Raw genomic sequence first — 17,672 nt, 5'->3', positions numbered from 1 at the left:
CATGGCGACACCATGTGTGCAGAGTAGGACTGTTTCCATAGGGCTTTCAAGGCTGTGCCCTCGCAGGAGCAGGTCATCAAGCTTTCCTCCCAAGGCTCCTCTGGGTGAATTGAAACCACCAACCTTTTGGTTACTAGTCCAATGATTAACAATTTGTGCTACCCAGGGACTCCCCTTGAACGAAAGAGAGCCACAAAGGCACTTTTTAAACTGCAAAGCATTGTGCAGAAATGAACAGCGCAATGACAGTGGTGCTCCATCTACCCAAGACTCCCAGGGAACAGTTCCTGCTCATTAACTCAGTGACTCAGGCTACAGGGAAAGTCCTTGGTTACCCAGTAGTTTTTAGAGCCTGGGGAGATGGGATGCACCAAAACAGACAATGGGTACTGAGAGGGTAGGTGGGAATATTCTCAACACCAACCCTCATAACTATGTCTGTGACCCCTCTCTGTCCTCAGGAAGGTTATAGCCTCACCAGGGAGACAAGTGGAAAGCCCACTTTGCTCTCTTCTTGACACATCCTCTCCTCCAAATGTCTGAGAAGTGCCTGGTGATCTCTTCCTCCCCTGCCCTATTCCCTCTCCCCTGTTTCTGCCACTATGGACAATGACCCTAAAGAACAGCTCCTTACAAGGAATGATCTTTTACAGGCACGGTCTCTGGGAATACGACAACCCAAAAGACTGTCAGTTCAAACCCATCCAGAGGCAACTTGGAAGGAAGGTCAGGTGATCTGCTCCGAAAAGGTGACAGCCTTGAAAACCTAATGAAGCACAGTTCTACTCTGCACATTCAGGATCACCACGAGTTGGAATCAACTGGGTTGCAGCTAACAACAACAAAATGTTATCATTTCAACAAGTAGCAACATAAAAAATTATTAACGAGATATTTTACATTCTTTTTCTCACCTAGTGTATATTTTACACTTTCGACATGTCTCAATTGTGACTTTATACTCTCAATAGCCACACATGACTAGTGGAATGCATGGTGGGGTACAGGTCAAGGGGGATGATTTTATGACCTTTTAAGCCATAATCCACTTTTTTTTCCTCCTAGCAAATTCTCACAAAGAAGCTAAATCCATAAAGAGATAAGCATGGTGCTTCTCTGGATAGAAGCAGGAGTGGAGATTCTGGAGCTGTCCTCTCAAGTCTCTTCATCCTGTAGCTCTCATCCCCCCCGCCCCCGCCACCAATGATTGCTCCACCCAGCAATCATTGAAAATACCAATAATAACAACAGCTAACATTTATTGAATGCCTACTGTAAGCCAAGAATGGTGCTAAAGTCTTACATGTATTATCTCATTTAATGCCCCATTGTAGGTAAAGAAGCCCTGGTGGTGCAATGGTTAAGCACTTGGCTGCTAACTGAAAGGTTGGTGGTTCGAACCCACTCGAGCCTCTGCAAGAGAAAGACCTGGCATTCTGCTTCCATGAAGATTACAACCAAGAAAACCCTATGGGGTAGTTCTACTCTGCACACACGGAGTTGTCCTAAGTCAGAATTGACTCAGTGACAACTAACAACAACAACAACAGGAGAAACTGTCTATGCAACATGAACAGTTCTGTTTTGGTATCTTTGAGACACATGGGAAGATACTGGACTGATAGTTGATCTAGATCCTGACTCCAACTCTGTTATTTGCTAGCTGAGTGGGCAAGTCACTAACACATCCTTGGCCTCAGTTTTCCCAGCTGTAAGATGGGCGTAATGATCCTTGCCTTGCATGCTGGTTCTGAAATTGACAAAGACTTGGCCGAGTTAGTGGGGGTGAAACGGAAACTCAGATATGAAGGCTGATGAGTGTTGTTTAGCTGGATCATAAACCTGTATCTTCAGGAAGGGATGAAGAACATGAGAAATGGTAAATAGGTAGATAATCATACGAAAGACAACTTTTTACTAACAATTTTACTCATAATTTATTTAAAATAAAAATATTGTATGGTGAGTTGGATTTGGTTGGATGGTGAGTTTATTACATATGTTAATATAACACATGATAACTAGCATAGAGACTAAGAAGAAATGTATCTATACAGTTGCAAGATTCTTGGATTTCATGTCAAATGATACAACATTAGCTCTAAGTAGACTGTGAAAAGTTAACAAGGTATACTGTATTTCCTAAAGCAATCACTAAAAAGGTAACGCAAATAGATTTAGCAAAAGAGTCAATGAAAACCCAAAATAAAATAAAATTCCAAAATAAATATTCAAAAGAAGGCAGGAAAGAAACACACAGGAAGAGAAAACAAAAAACAAAGTAAAAAAGATAAAAAGAGGAGACAAACAAAAGACAAATAACATGGTAGAACTAACTCCTACTATACCAATAATTACATTAAATGTAAACGGATTTGTGTTGGAGTTCCCAAAACCACACCTACATTTGGAGATTCACTAGAAGGACTCTTGGGACTCAGCATATAGTTGTACTCACAGCTAAGACTTATTATAGTGATGTGGTAAGGATACACAGTGGGATCATAAGGGGAGAAGGCTCAGGAAGAGTCTGGAGGAATCCATGTGTAGGCTTCCTTATGTTCTCTCCCTCCCATGAGGGATCACACAGAGTGCACTCTTCCTTCAGCCATGAACATGCAGCAACGTGTGTGTGATGTTTCTATCCAGGGAAGCCCATTAGAAGCCCAGTGCCCAGGGCTTTTTGGGAGGCTGGACATGTAGGCATCTTCTGCCTTGTTGTTGTTGTTAGGTATCATTGAGTCAGTTCAGACTCTTAGCGACCCTTTAGGACAGAGCAGAACTGCCCCATAAGGTTTCCAAGGGGCAGCTGGTGGATTTGAACTGTCAACCTTTTGGTTAGCAGCCGAGCTCTTAACCACTATGCCACTAGGGCTCCTTTGCCTAGCACATACAAAATTCTAGACCCCCAGAAGAAAACAGGTGTTCATTGTAAACCATATTGTTTGTACAACTAGACAGACCAGTGAATCATCCTTATCAGTTAACTGTTGACTGGGGACACTTCAAGAGCTAAATTCCCAGATGCCGGTCAAAGGCCAATCTTGCAAGCAAGATTGGATAGGTCTCGCCCTGCTATGTTAACTCTTCTTTTCACAGGACTAAATGCTCCAATTAAAAAGACACAGATTGCCGGACTGCATAAAAAAGCAAGACCACAACATGCTACCGACAAAAGATGCACCTTAAATATAAAGATATAAATAGGCTAAGGGGATAGCAAAATATGTACTATACAATCAATAAAACAGAAGGAAGCTGGAACAGCTATATCAATATCAGATAAAATAGACTTTAAGACAAGCAGTATTACTAGAGATAAGGAGGAGTGTTTCACAGTGATCCATTAGGAAGACATATAGTTATAAATATGCATGCACCTAATAACAGAGCTTAAAAATACATGAAGAAAAACTTGCCAGTATTAAAGAGACAAATTCACTACCATAGTTAGAGATCTCAATACTACTCCCTCGATAATTGTGGAACAAGTAGACAAAAAACCGGTAAGGATGTAAAAAAAAAAAAAAAAAAAAAATTTTTTTTATGGAAATTACCTTAACTAATTGACACTTATAGAACATGACACCAACAAATGTAGAATACATTTTTCTTTTTCCAAATGCATCTCATAAGGTCATTGAGATACACCATGTGCTTGGCTAACAGCTCAATATACTTCAAAAGATTGAAATGTTACAGAATATGTCATCTGACCACAATGGAATTAAATTAAAAGTCAATAAAAATAAGATATCTAGAGAAATATTTGAAAATGAAACAACACATTTTTTAAAAACCCACGGATAAAAGAAGGAATCACAGGGGAAATTGGAAAATACTTTGAATTTAAAGATGATGAAAATATACCATATAAAAATTTGTGGGATCATATGTTCATATATGGAGCCCTGGTGACAAAGTGGTTAAAAGCTAGGCCACTAACCAAAAGGTTCATAGTTCAAATCCACCAGCGGCTCCTTGGAAACCCTGTGGGGCAGTTCTACTCTGTCCTGTAGGGTCGCTGTGAATTGGGATTGAATCTACAATTTAAAAAAAAATATTCGTGTATATAAATAAGCACAGAGGGGAAACAGTTATGGATTCTTCTTAGACATAACAAAAAAATCTCTTGGGACTGAATTTCTGGGTTTGAAGGATTAGGACCATAGTATCATGGGACATCTCAGTCAAATGGTATAGTATAGTTTATAAAGTTACATTCAACATGCTACTCTGAGTGGTGTCTTGGGTCTCAAAATCTTGCTATCGACCATTTAAGCTATAACTATTGGTCTCTACTCATCTGGAATAAAAGAAAAGGAAGAAAACCAAAGAAGAAAGTAGTCTACAGGACAAATGTTGTTGTTGTTAGGTAACACCAAGTTGATTCTGACTCATAGCGACAATGTACGACAGAACGAAAACACTATTTGGTCCTGTGCCATCCTCATAATTGTTGCTGTGCTTGAGCCCATTGTTGTGACCACTGTGTCAGTCCATTTCATTGGGGGTCTTCCTTTTTTTCACTGACCCTCTATTTACCAAGCGTGATGACTTTTTCCATGTACAATTATATGAGATGAAGCCTTGCCATCCTTGCTTCTAAGGAGCATCCTGGCTGTACTTCTTCCAAAACAGATTTGTTCATTCTTCTGGCATATTCCAGAAGGTATATTCACGGTGTATACAATATTCTTCACCAACACCATAATTCAGAGGCACCTATTCTTCTCTGGCCTTCCTTATTCATTGTCCAGCTTTCGCATGCATATGAGGCGATTGAAAATACCATGGCTTGGGTCAGGCACACCTTAGTCCCCAAAGTGACATCTTTGCTTTTTAAAACTTATGAGGCCTTTTGCAGCAGATTTGCCCAGTACAATGTGTCCTTTGATTTCTTGACTGCTGCTTCCATGAGTGTTGATTGTGGATCCAAGTAAAATGAAATCCTTGACAACTTCAATCTTTTCTCCATTTACCATGATGTTATGTATTGGTCCAATTGTGAGGATTTTTGTTTTCTTTATGTTGAGGTGTAATCCATACTGAAGGCTGTGGTCTTTAATCTTCATTAGTAAGTGCTTCAAGTGCTCTTCACTTTCAGCAAGCAAGGTTGTGTAATCTGCATAATGCAAGTTGTTAGGTTGTTAATCAGTCTTCTTCCAATCCTGAAGCCTCATTCTTCTTCATATAGTCCAGCTTCTAGGATTATTTGCTCAGCATACAGATTAAACAAGTACAGTGAAAGAATACAAAACTGACCTTAAATCATGCAACATCCCTTTGTTCTGTTCAAACAACTGCCTCTTGATCTATGTACAGGTTCCTCACGAGCACAATTAAGTGTTCTGGAATTCCCATTCTTCCAATGTTATCCATAATTCGTTATGATCCACACAGTCGAATGCCTTTGTATAGTCAATAAAACACAGGTAAACATCCTTCTGGTATTCTCTGCTTTCAGCCAGGATCTGTCATCAGCAATGATATCCCTCATTTCAATTCCTCTTCTGAATCAGGCTTCAATTTCTGGCACTTCCCTGTTGATATACTGCTGCAACTGTTTTTGAATGATCTGCAGCAAAATTTTACTTGCATGTGATATTAATGACATTGTTTGAGAATTTCTGCATTGGTTTGGCTCATCTTTCTTTGGAATAGGCATAAATATATGTCTTCCAGTTGGTTGGCGAGGTAGGTGTCTTCCAAATTTCTTGGCACAGATGAGTGAGCACTTCCAGCACTGCATCTGTTTGTTGAGACATCTCAATTGGTATTCTGTCAATTTCCAGAGCCTTGGTTTTGCCAATGTTCTCAGTGCAGCTTGGACTTCTTCCTTCAATATCATTAGCTCTTGATCATATGCTACCTCCTGAAACAGTTGAAAGTCAGCCAGTTCTTTTTGGTACAGTGACTGTGTATTCCTTCCATCTTCTTTTGATGCTTCCTGCGTCTTTCAATATTTTGCCCGTAGAATCCTTCAATATTGCAACTGGAGACTTGAATTTTTTTTTTTTCACTTCTTTCAGCTTGAGAAATGCTGAACGTGTTCTTCCCTTCTGGTTTTCTAATTCCAGATCTTTGCACATGTCATTATAATATTTTACTTTGGTGCTCGAGGTGCCCTTTGAAATCTTCTGTTCAGATCTTTTACTTCATCATTTATTTCATTTGCTTTAGCTACTTGGTGTTCAAGAGCAAGTTTCACGGTCTCTTCTGACATCAATTTTGATCTTTGTTTTTCTTTCCTGTCTTTTTAATGACCTCTTGCTTTCTTCTTGTATGATGTCATTCCATAGCTTGTCTGGTCTTGGGTCACTAGCCTTCAATGCATCACATATATTCTTGAGATGGTCTTTAAATTCAGGTGGTATATGCTCAAGGTCATACTTTGGTCCTCGTGGACTTGTTCTAATTTTCTTCAGTTTGAACTTGAACTTGAATATGAGCAATTGATGGCGTGTTCTGCAGTTGGCCCCTGGTCTCGTTCTGTCTGATGATGTTGAGCTTTTCCACTGTCTTTTTTCACAAATGTAATAGATTTGATTCCTGTGTATTCCATTGGGCAAGGTCCATGCGTATAGTCATCGTTTATGTTGTTGAAAAATGGTATTTGCAACAAAGTCGTTGGTCTTGCAAAATTCTATTACTTGATCTCCTGCATCGATTCTATCACCAAGGCCGCATTTTCCAACTGTTGATCCTTCTTCTCTGTTTCCAACTTCTGCATTTCAATCACCAGTAGTTATCAATGCATCTTGATTGCATGTTTGATCAACTTCAGATTGCAGGAGTTTGTAAAAATTTTCAATTTCTTCATCTTTGGCCTTAGTGGTTGGTGTGTAAATATGAATAACAGTCATATTAACTGGATGTCCTTGTAGGCATATGGATACTATCCTATCACTGACAGCATTGTACTTCAGGACAGATCTTGAAATGTTCTTTTTGACATTGAATGTGACACCATTCCTCTTCAATTTGTCATTCCTGGTGTAGTACATCAGATGTTTGTTTATTCAACATAGTCAATACCAGTCCATTTCAGCTCACTAATGCATAGAATATCAATGTTTAAGCATTCCATTTCATTTTTGATGATTTCCAATTTTCCTAGATTGATACTTCGTACATTCCACATTCCTATTATTAACAGATGTTTGCAGCTGTTTCCTCACATTTTCGGTCATGCCACATCGGCAAATGAACGTCCTGAAAGCTTGACTCCATCCATGTCATTAAGGTCCACTTTGCTTTGAGGAGACAACACCTCCCAGTTGTGTTGTGAGTGTCTTCCAACCTGAGGGGGCTTATTTTCTGGTACTATATCAGACAGTGTTTCACATAAGGTTTTCACTGACTAATTCTTTTCAGAAGGAGACTGTGGGGTCCTTCTCCCTAGTCTGTCTTAGCCTGGAAGCTCAGCTGAAACCTGTCTACCACGGGTAGCCCTGCTGGTATTTGAATGCCAGCGGCATTGCTTCCAGCATCACAGCAACCCACAAGCTGCCACAGTATGACAATTCACAGATGCGTGGGGACAAATAGTTTAGACAAACCACACTCTCATCTGCCTTGAAAACAGAAGAACTAGATGGTGCTCAGCTACCACTGTTAACCATTCTAATCAGGGCCACAATATATGGACTTTGACAGGATGGGAGATAATTGTGGAACAGAACCTCAAATTCCTAAAAGAACAAACAAACAAAAAACCAAAGCAGACCTACTGGACTGGTTGAGACTGGAGGACTCCTCGAGGCTACCGCCTCAAGATACTCTTCAAACCTTGAACCAAAACTGACTCCTGAGGCCAATTTATAGTGAAATAACAAATTGGCTCAAAAAATAATGAATATCACCCATAAGTACTGTGCTGCTTTAAAAAATCACCTGCATGAAACTAAATGGTCAACAATTACTTTAAAGTAAAGATGAGAATGTAGCGGGCAGGAAACTAGATTAATGAAAATGAAAAAACAGAAGGAAAATAATGAGAATGTTCATGCCATGTGAAGGGCGCAACCAGTGTCACTGAACAACTTGTGTAGAAATTGTTGCATGGAAAACTGAACTGCTGTGTAAACCTTCACCAAAAACCCAATAAAATATTAATTTAAAAAAATTGTGGGAGAGGCGGGGCCAAGATGGCGGACTAGGTGGACGCTACCGTGGATCCCTCTTGCAACAAAGACTCGGAAAAACAAGTGAATCGATCACATACATAACAATCTATGAACTCTGGACAACAAACACAGACTTAGAGACAGAAAATGAACAAATACGGGCAGACAGCGACCATTTCCAGAACTAGGAGCCAGCATACCAGGCAGGTGAACTTCAGAGCCCGATCTGGGGCAGAGCCCAGGGGGGCAGACGGCACAGACAAGGGGCCCAGCCCTAACCCCCCCCGAACCCATCCCGGGAGGGAGTCTAGCTGGTTGGCGTGGGCGGCGTAGCGGCGCAGCCAGAGGGAGAAGCACCCGGGAGGCAGTGACTGATCTTGGAGCGGGGAGAGCAGTGTCCCAGCCAGGGAGCGGTCCTACCGGGAGTTTGGCGGGAAGTGGGCATGGCGTGAGCGGGGGGATCAGCTATATTTCCCTAAAGCGACCCCGGGGCGGGGCCCACATGTTCGTGCGGGGGATGCCCACCCAGCTCGCGCGTGTGGCGAGGCGCACTGGAGGGAGAAGTCCCTGGGAGGAAGTGACTGGTCTTGGAGCGGGGACAGCAGCATCCCAGCTGGGGAGCCGTCCTGCTGGGATTTTGCCAAAAGCGGGCAGGGTGTGAGCTCGGGGATCAGTTATATTCCCCTGAATTGACCCAGGGGGCGGGCCCACCTGGTCGTGCGGGTGACGCCCACCCAGTTCACGCGTGTGGGGCAGCGCACCGGAGGGAGAAGTCCCTGGGAGGAAGTGACTGGTCTTGGAGTGGGGAAAGCAGCGTCCCAGCTAGGGAGCCGTCCAGCTGGGATTTGGGCGTGCACGGGCGGGGCGTGAGCACGGGGTCCAATTATATTCCCCTGAATAGACACCGGGGGCGGGCTCACCCGTTCGTGCAGGAGACGCCCACCCAGTTAGCGCGAGTGGTGCAGCACACCGGAGGGAGAAGTCCCCGGGAGGACTGGTCTCGGAGCGGGGAGAGTAGCGTCCCAGCCAGGGAGCTGTCCCGCCAAGATTTTGGCAGACGGGGGCGGAGCGTGAACGCGGGGATCAGCTCTATATTCTGTGGTGCTACACTCCTAGCTCTCTGATCCCTCCCCCACCCTCCCCAGGCGGCTCCATTAACATCCGAATACCCTGAGCCAGAGGGAGAATTCAGATAGGGATCTGACTGCATTTTTTTATAGCTGATTACCTGGAAAATCTAGTTTCCCAGTGATGGCTTGGAGACAGCAGTCCATATCAAACCACATAAAGAAACAGACCATGACAGCTTCTCCAACCCCCCAAACAAAAGAATCAAAATCTTTCCCAAATGAAGATACAATCCTGGAATTATCAGATACAGAATATAGAAAACTAATTTACAGAATGCTTAAAGATATCACAAATGAAATTAGGATAACTGCAGAAAAAGCCGAGGAACACACTGATAAAACTGTTGAAGAACTCAGAAAGATTATTCAAGAACATACTGGAAAAAATTAATAAGTTGCAAGAATCCATAGAGAGACAGCATGTAGAAATCCAAAAGATTAACAATAAAATTACAGAATTAGACAACACAATAGAAAGTCAGAGGAGCAGACTCGAGCAATTAGAATGTAGACTGGGACTTCTGGAGGACCAGGGAATCAACACCAACATAGCTGCAAAAAAATCAGATAAAAGAATTTAAAAAAATGAAGAAACCCTAAGAATCATGTGGGACTCTATCAAGAAGGATAACTTGCGAGTGATTGGAGTCCCAGAACAGGGAGGGGGGACAGAAAACACAGAGAAAATAGTTGAAGAACTCCTGACACAAAACTTCCCTGACATCATGAAAGACGAAAGGATATCTATCCAAGATGCTCATCGAACCCCATTTAAGATTGATCCAAAAAGAAAAACACCAAGACATACTATCATCAAACTTGCCAAAACCAAAGACAAACAGAAAATTTTAAAAGCAGCCAGGGAGAAAAGAAAGGTTTCCTTCAAGGGAGAATCAATAAGAATAAGTTCAGACTACTCAGCAGAAACCATGCAGGCAAGAAGGGAATGGGACGATGTATACAGAGCACTGAAGGAGAAAAACTGCCAACCAAGGATCATATATCCAGCAAAACTCTCTCTGAAATATGAAGGAGAAATTAAGATATTTACAGATAAACACAAGTTTAGAGAATTTGCAAAAACTAAACCAAGACTGCAAGAAATGCTAAAGGAGATTGTTTGGCCTGATGACCAATAATATCAGGTACCAGCACAATACAAGGTCACAAAACAGAACGTCCTGATATCAACACAACTCAAATAGGGAAAGCACAAAAACAAATTAAGATTAATTCTAAAAAATAAATAAATAAACAAAATAATACACATAACAGGAAATCATGGAAATCAATAGATAAACGATCACAATAATCAAAAAGAGGGACTAAATATAGGAGGCATTGAACTGCCAGGTGGAGAGTGATACAAGGCGATATAGAACGATACAAGTTAGGTTTTTACTTAGAAAAATAGGGGTAAATAATAAGGTAACCACAAAAAGGAATATCAACTCCATAACTCAAGAAAAAAGCCAAGAAAAAAGTAACGACTCAACAAACATAAAGTTAACCATTATGAAAATGAGGATCTCACAAGCTGCTAAGAAAAACGTCTCAGCACAAAAAAGCATGTGGAAAAATGAAATGGCCAACAACACACATGAAAAGGCATCAAAATGACAGCACTAAAAACTTATTTATCTATAATTACGCTGAATGTAAAAGGACTAAATGCACCAATAAAGAGACAGAGAGTCACGGACTGGATAAAGAAACAAGAGCCATCTATATACTGCCTACAAAAGACACGCCTTAGACTTAGAGACACAAACAAACTAAAACTCAAAGGATGGAAAAAAATACATCAAGCAAATAATAAGCAAAAAAGAAGAGGAGTAGCAATATTAATTTCTGACAAAATAGACTTTAGACTTAAATCCGCCACAAAGGATAAAGAAGGACACCATATAATGATAAAAGGGACAATTGATCAGGAAGACATAACCATATTAAATATTTACGCACCCAATGACAGGGCTGCAAGATACATAAATCAAATTTTAACAGAATTGAAAAGTGAGATAGACACCTCCACAATTATAGTAGGAGACTTCAACACACCACTTTCAGAGAAGGACAGGACATCCAGTAAGAAGCTCGACAGAGACACGTAAGACCTACTTACAACAATCAACCAACTTGACCTCATTGACTTATACAGAACTCTCCACCCAACTGCTGCAAAATATACTTTCTTTTCTAGTGCACATGGAACATTCTCTAGAATAGACCACATATTAGGTCATAAAACAAATCTTTGCAGAATCCAAAACATCGAAATATTACAAAGCATCTTCTCAGACCACAAGGCAATGAAGCTAGAAATCAATAACAGAAAAACTAGGGAAAAGAAATCAAATACTTGGAAAATGAACAATACCCTCCTGAAAAAAGACTGGGTTATAGAAGACATCAAGGAGGGAATAAGGAAATTCTTAGAATGCAACGAGAATGAAAATACTTCCTATCAAAACCTCTGGGACACAGCAAAAGCAGTGCTTAGAGGCCAATTTATATCGATAAATGCACACATACAAAAAGAAGAAAGAGCCAAAATCAGAGAACTGTCCCGACAACTTGAACAAATAGAAAGTGAGCAACAAAAGAATCCATCAGGCACCAGAAGAAAACAAATAATAAAAATTAGAGCTGAACTAAATGAATTAGAGAACAGAAAAACAATTGAAAGAATTAACAAAGCCAAAAGCTGGTTCTTTGAAAAAATTAACAAAATTGATAAACCATTGGCTAGACTGACTAAAGAAAAACAGGAAAGGAAACAAATAACCCGAATAAGAAACGAGAAGGACAACATCACAACAGAGCCAAATGAAATTAAAAGAATCATTTCAGATTACTACGTAAAATTGTACTCTAACAAATTTGAAAACCTAGAAGAAATGGATAAATTCTTGGAAAAATACTACCTACCTAAACTAACACATTCAGAAGTAGAACAACTAAATAGACCCATAACAAAAAAAGAGATTGAAACGGTAATCAAAAAACTGCCAACAAAAAAAAGTCCTGGCCCAGACGGCTTCACTGCAGAGTTCTACCAAACCTTCAGAGAAGACTTAACACCATTACTGCTGAAGGTATTTCAAAGCATAGAAAAAGACGGAATACTACCCAACTCATTCTATGAAGCTACCATCTCCCTGATACCAAAACCAGGTAAAGACATTACAAAAAAAGAAAATTTTAGACCTATATCCCTCATGAACATAGATGCAAAAATCCTCAACAAAATTCTAGCCAATAGAATCCAACAACACATCAAAAAAATAATTCACCATGATCAAGTGGGATTTATACCAGGTATGCAAGGCTGGCTTAATACCAGAAAAACCATTAATGTAATCCATCACATAAATAAAACAAAAGCTAAAAACCACATGATCTTATCAATTGATGCAGAAAAGGCATTTGACAAAGTTCAACACCCATTTATGATAAAAACTCTTACCAAAATAGCAATTGAAGGAAAATTCCTCAACATAATAAAGGGCATCTATGCAAAGCTAACAGCCAATATCACTCTAAATGGAGAGAGCCTGAAAGCATTTCCCTTGAGAACGGGAACCAGACAAGGATGCCCTTTATCACCGCTCTTATTCAACATCGTACGTGAAGTCCTAGCCAGGGCAATTAGGCTAGACAAAGAAATAAATGGTATCCAGATTGGCAAGGAGAAAGTAAAGCTATCACTATTTGCAGATGACATGATCGTATACATGGAAAACCCTAAGGAATCCTCCAGAAAACTACTGAAACTAATAGAAGAGTTTGGAAGAGTCTCAGGTTATAAAATAAACATACAAAAATCACTTGGATTCCTCTACATCAACAAAAAGAACACCGAAGAGGAAATAACCAAATCAATACCATTCACAGTAGCCCCCAAGAAGATAAAATACTTAGGAATAAATCTTACCAAGGATGTAAAAGACCTATACAAAGAAAACTATAAAACTCTGCTACAAGAAATTCAAAAGGACGTACTTAAGTGGAAAAACATACCCTGCTCATGGACAGGAAGACTTAACATAGTAAAAATGTCTATTCTACCAAAAGCCATCTAGACATATAACGCACTTCCAATCCAAATACCAATGTCATATTTTAAGGGGATAGAGAAACAAATCACTAATTTCATATGGAAGGGAAAGAACCCCTGGATAAGCAAAGCATTACTGAAAAAGAAGAAGAAAGTGGGAGGCCTCACTCTACCTGATTTCAGAACCTATTATACAGCCACAGTAGTCAAAACAGCCTGGTACTGGTACAAAAACAGGCACATAGACCAATGGAACAGAATTGAGAACCCAGATATAAATCCATCCACGTATGAGCAGCTGATATTTGACAAAGGACCAGTGTCAGTCAACTGGGGAAATGATAGTCTTTTTAACAAATGGTGCTGGCATAACTGGATATCCATTTGCAAAAGAATGAAACAGGACCATACCTCACACCATGCACAAAAACTAACTCCAAGTGGATCAAAGACCTAAACATAAAGACTAAAACAATAAAGATCATGGAAGAAAAAATTGGGACAACCCTAGGAGCCCTAATACAAGGCATAAACAGAATACAGAACATTACCAAAAATGATGAAGAGAAACCAGATAACTGGGAGCTCCTAAAAATCAAACACCTATGCTCATCTAAAGACTTCACCAAAAGAGTAAAAAGACCACCTACAGACTGGGAAAGAATATTCAGCTATGACATCTCCGACCAGCTCCTGATCTCTAAAATCTATACGATTCTGTCAAAACTCAACCACAAAAAGACAAACAACCCAATCAAGAAGTGGGCAAAGGATATGAACACACATTTCACTAAAGAAGATATTCAGGCAGCCAACAGATACATGAGAAAATGCTCCCGATCATTAGCCATTAGAGAAATGCAAATTAAAACTACGATGAGATTCCATCTCACACCAACTAGACTGGCATTAATCCAAAAAACACAAAATAATAAATGTTGGAGAGGCTGCGGAGAGATTGGAACTCTCATACACTGCTGGTGGGATTGTAAAATGGTACAACCACTTTGGAAATCCATCTGGCGTTATCTTAAACAGTTAGAAATAGAACTACCATACAACCCAGAAATCCCACTCCTCAGAATATACCCTAGAGATTCAAGAGCCTTCACACAAACAGATATATGCACACCCATGTTTACTGCAGCTCTGTTTACAATAGCAAAAAGCTGGAAGCAACCAAGGTGTCCATCAACGGATGAATGGGTAAATAAATTGTGGTATATTCACACAATGGAATACTATGCATCGATAAAGAACAGTGACGAATCTCTGAAACATTTCATAACATGGAGGAATCTGGAAGGCATTATGCTGAGCGAAATGAGTCAGAGACAAAAGGACAAATATTGTATAAGACCACTATTATAAGATCTTGAGAAATAGAAAAAACGGAGAGGAACACATACTTTTGTGGTTACAAAGGGGGGAGGGAGGGAAGGAGGGAGGGAGAGGGCTTTTTATTGATCAATCAGTAGATAAGAACTGCTTTGGGTGAAGGGAAAGACAATACTCAATACAAGGAAGGTCAGCCTAATTGGACTGGACTAAAAGCAAAGAGGTATCCGGGATAAAAAGAAAGCTTCAAAGGTCAGCGGAGCAGGGGCTGGGGTCTGGGGAACTTGGTTTGAGGAGACTTCTAAGTCAATGGGCAAAATAATTCTATTATGAAAACATTCTGCATCCCACTTTGAAATGTGGCACCTGGGGTCCTAAATGCCAACAAGCGGCCATCTAAGATACATCAATTGGTCTCAACCCACCTGGAGCAAAGGCAAAGGAAGAACACCAAGGTCACACGACAACTAAGAACCCAAGAGACAGAAAGGGCCACATGAACCAGAGACCTACATTATCCTGAGACCAGAAGAACTAGTTGGTGCCCGGCCACAATCGATGTCTGCCCTGTCAGGGAGCACAACAGACAACTCCCGAGGGAGCAGGAGAACAATGGGATACAGACCCCAAATTCTCATAAAAAGACCATACCTAATGGTATGACTGCGACTAGAGGAATCCCAGAGACAATGCTCCCCAGAACTTCTGATGGCACAGGACAGGAACCATCCCCGAAGACAACTCATCAGGCATGAAAAGGACTGGTCAGTGGGGGGGAGAGAGGTGCTGATGAAGAGTGAGCTAATTAAATCAGGTGGACACTGGAGAGTGTGTTGGCAACTCTTGACTGGAGGGGGGATGGGAAGATAGAGAGAGAGGGAAGATGGCAAAATCGGCAAGAAACGAGAGACAGAAAGGGCTGACTCAATAGGGGCAGAGCAAGTGGGAGAAGGGAGTAAGATGTATGTAAACCTACATGTGACAGACTGATTGGAATGGTAAATGTTCACTTGAAGCTAAATAAAAATTAATTAAAAAAAAATTGTGGGATGCAGCTAAACCAGTGCTTAGACGGAGATTAATGGCTTTTAATGCTTATATTAGGAAGAAATAAAAGGTCTAAAATCAGTGACCCAAGTTTCCACCTTTAGAAGCTAGAAAATGAAGACCCAGATGAACCCAAAGTAAAAAAAAAAAGGAAGCAAATAATAATGATATAAGCTAGAATTAATAAAAGTTCCCAGATGCCAGTCAAATAGAAAATAAACAATAGAGCAAATAACTGCAAAAAGTTAGTTGTTAGCAAGATTAACAAAACTGGTAAGATCGTAGCCAGATGAATAAAGAAAAAAGGAGGCACTCTCAGTACAGATGCTATAGACATTGAGAAGATAGAGGAAATGACCAACGGGTCAAAGAATAAATCACAAGGAACATTAGAAAATACTTTGAAATGAAGGAAAATGAAGATAAAACATGCCAAAATTTATGGGATGCTACTGAAGTCATGCTCAGAGAGGAATTCATAGATAACTTAGTTGAAACAGACAAATTTCTAGAGGATAACAAACTAACAAATTGACTTAAGAAAGAATGGAAAATAAGATAGACCTATAACATGTAAAGACACTGAAGGAGTGATCAAAAACTACCCACAAAGAAAAACTCAGGTCCAGATGGGTGCACTGATGAAAAGAATTAACACTAAACATTCACAAACTTTTTAAAAAACGAGAAGAGGAGGAAACACTTTCCAATTTATCCTATGAGGCCAATACTGCCTTGATACAAAAAGCAGAAAAAGACATGGTGAGGGAAAAAAAAAACTATACATCAATGTCTTTAGAAATACAGACACAAAAGTCCTCAACAAAATACTAGCATACTGAATCCAGCCATATATAAAAAGGATTATACACCAAGACCTGATGGGATTTATCCCAGGAAAGCAGAGTTGGTTTAACATAGAAAAATCAGTCAATATAATACATAATATCAATAGAATAAAGGGCAAAAACCCCATGATCATCTTAATGCAGAAAAAGCATTTGACAAAATTAACACCTCTTTATGAAGAAAACACTCATAGAAGGGAACTTCCTTAATCTGATAAAGGGTATCTACAAAAAAATCCATAGCTAACATCATACTTAATGGTAAAATACTGAATGATTTCCCCCTAAGATCAGGAATAAGACAAGGCTGTCTTATCAGGAATAAGGCAAGGATGTCTGGCCACTTCTATTAACATTGTACTGCAGATTCTAACCAGGGTAATAAGGCAAGAAAAAAAAAAAAAGAAAAGGAATACAGATAGGAAAGGAAAAAGTAAAAAAATCTCTATTTGCAAAGACACAATCTTAAATATGTAGAAAACCCTTAATCTCTATACACACACACACACTATTAGCACTAATAAATGAGTTCATCAGGGTTACAGGGTATGAAAACAATATACCAAAATCAATTATATTTCTATAAACTAGCGTTAAACGATGCAAAAAAGAAATTAAGAAGATAATTCCATTTACAATAGCATCAACATTATTAAAACACTTAGGAATAAATTTAACCAAAGAAGTGCAAGACTTGTACACTGAAAACTATAAAACATTGTTGAAAGAAATTAAAGAAGGCCTAAATAAACAGAAAAATAGTCTATGTTCATAGACCAAAAGACTAACATTGTTAAGATGTTAATACTCCCCAAATTGATCTACAGATTCAATGCAATCCCTGGCAGAATTAGAGCTGGCTTCTTTGCAGGAGTTCACAGGCTGACTCTAAAATTCATATGGAGTTGCAAGGAAACCAGAATGGCTGAAACAATCTTTTTTCTTTTCCTTTTGTTTTGACTTCCTCAGTATTGTGTACTGACTTACCCTTCACCGAAGTTACCACTTCTCTACTGTCTAGTGTTTTTCCCTCCCCACCAATGCCCTCCCTCATAACAATCAAATGGTTTCTTTCTGTGTGGGAACATTTTCTTGCATTTTTATAATAGTGGTTTCATAC

Source organism: Elephas maximus, chromosome 12, assembly GCF_024166365.1.
Source record: "Elephas maximus indicus isolate mEleMax1 chromosome 12, mEleMax1 primary haplotype, whole genome shotgun sequence".
NCBI classification, from domain to species: domain Eukaryota; kingdom Metazoa; phylum Chordata; class Mammalia; order Proboscidea; family Elephantidae; genus Elephas; species Elephas maximus.
The sequence above is the reverse complement of the archived record's forward strand: the minus strand, read 5'-3'. Positions refer to the sequence as shown.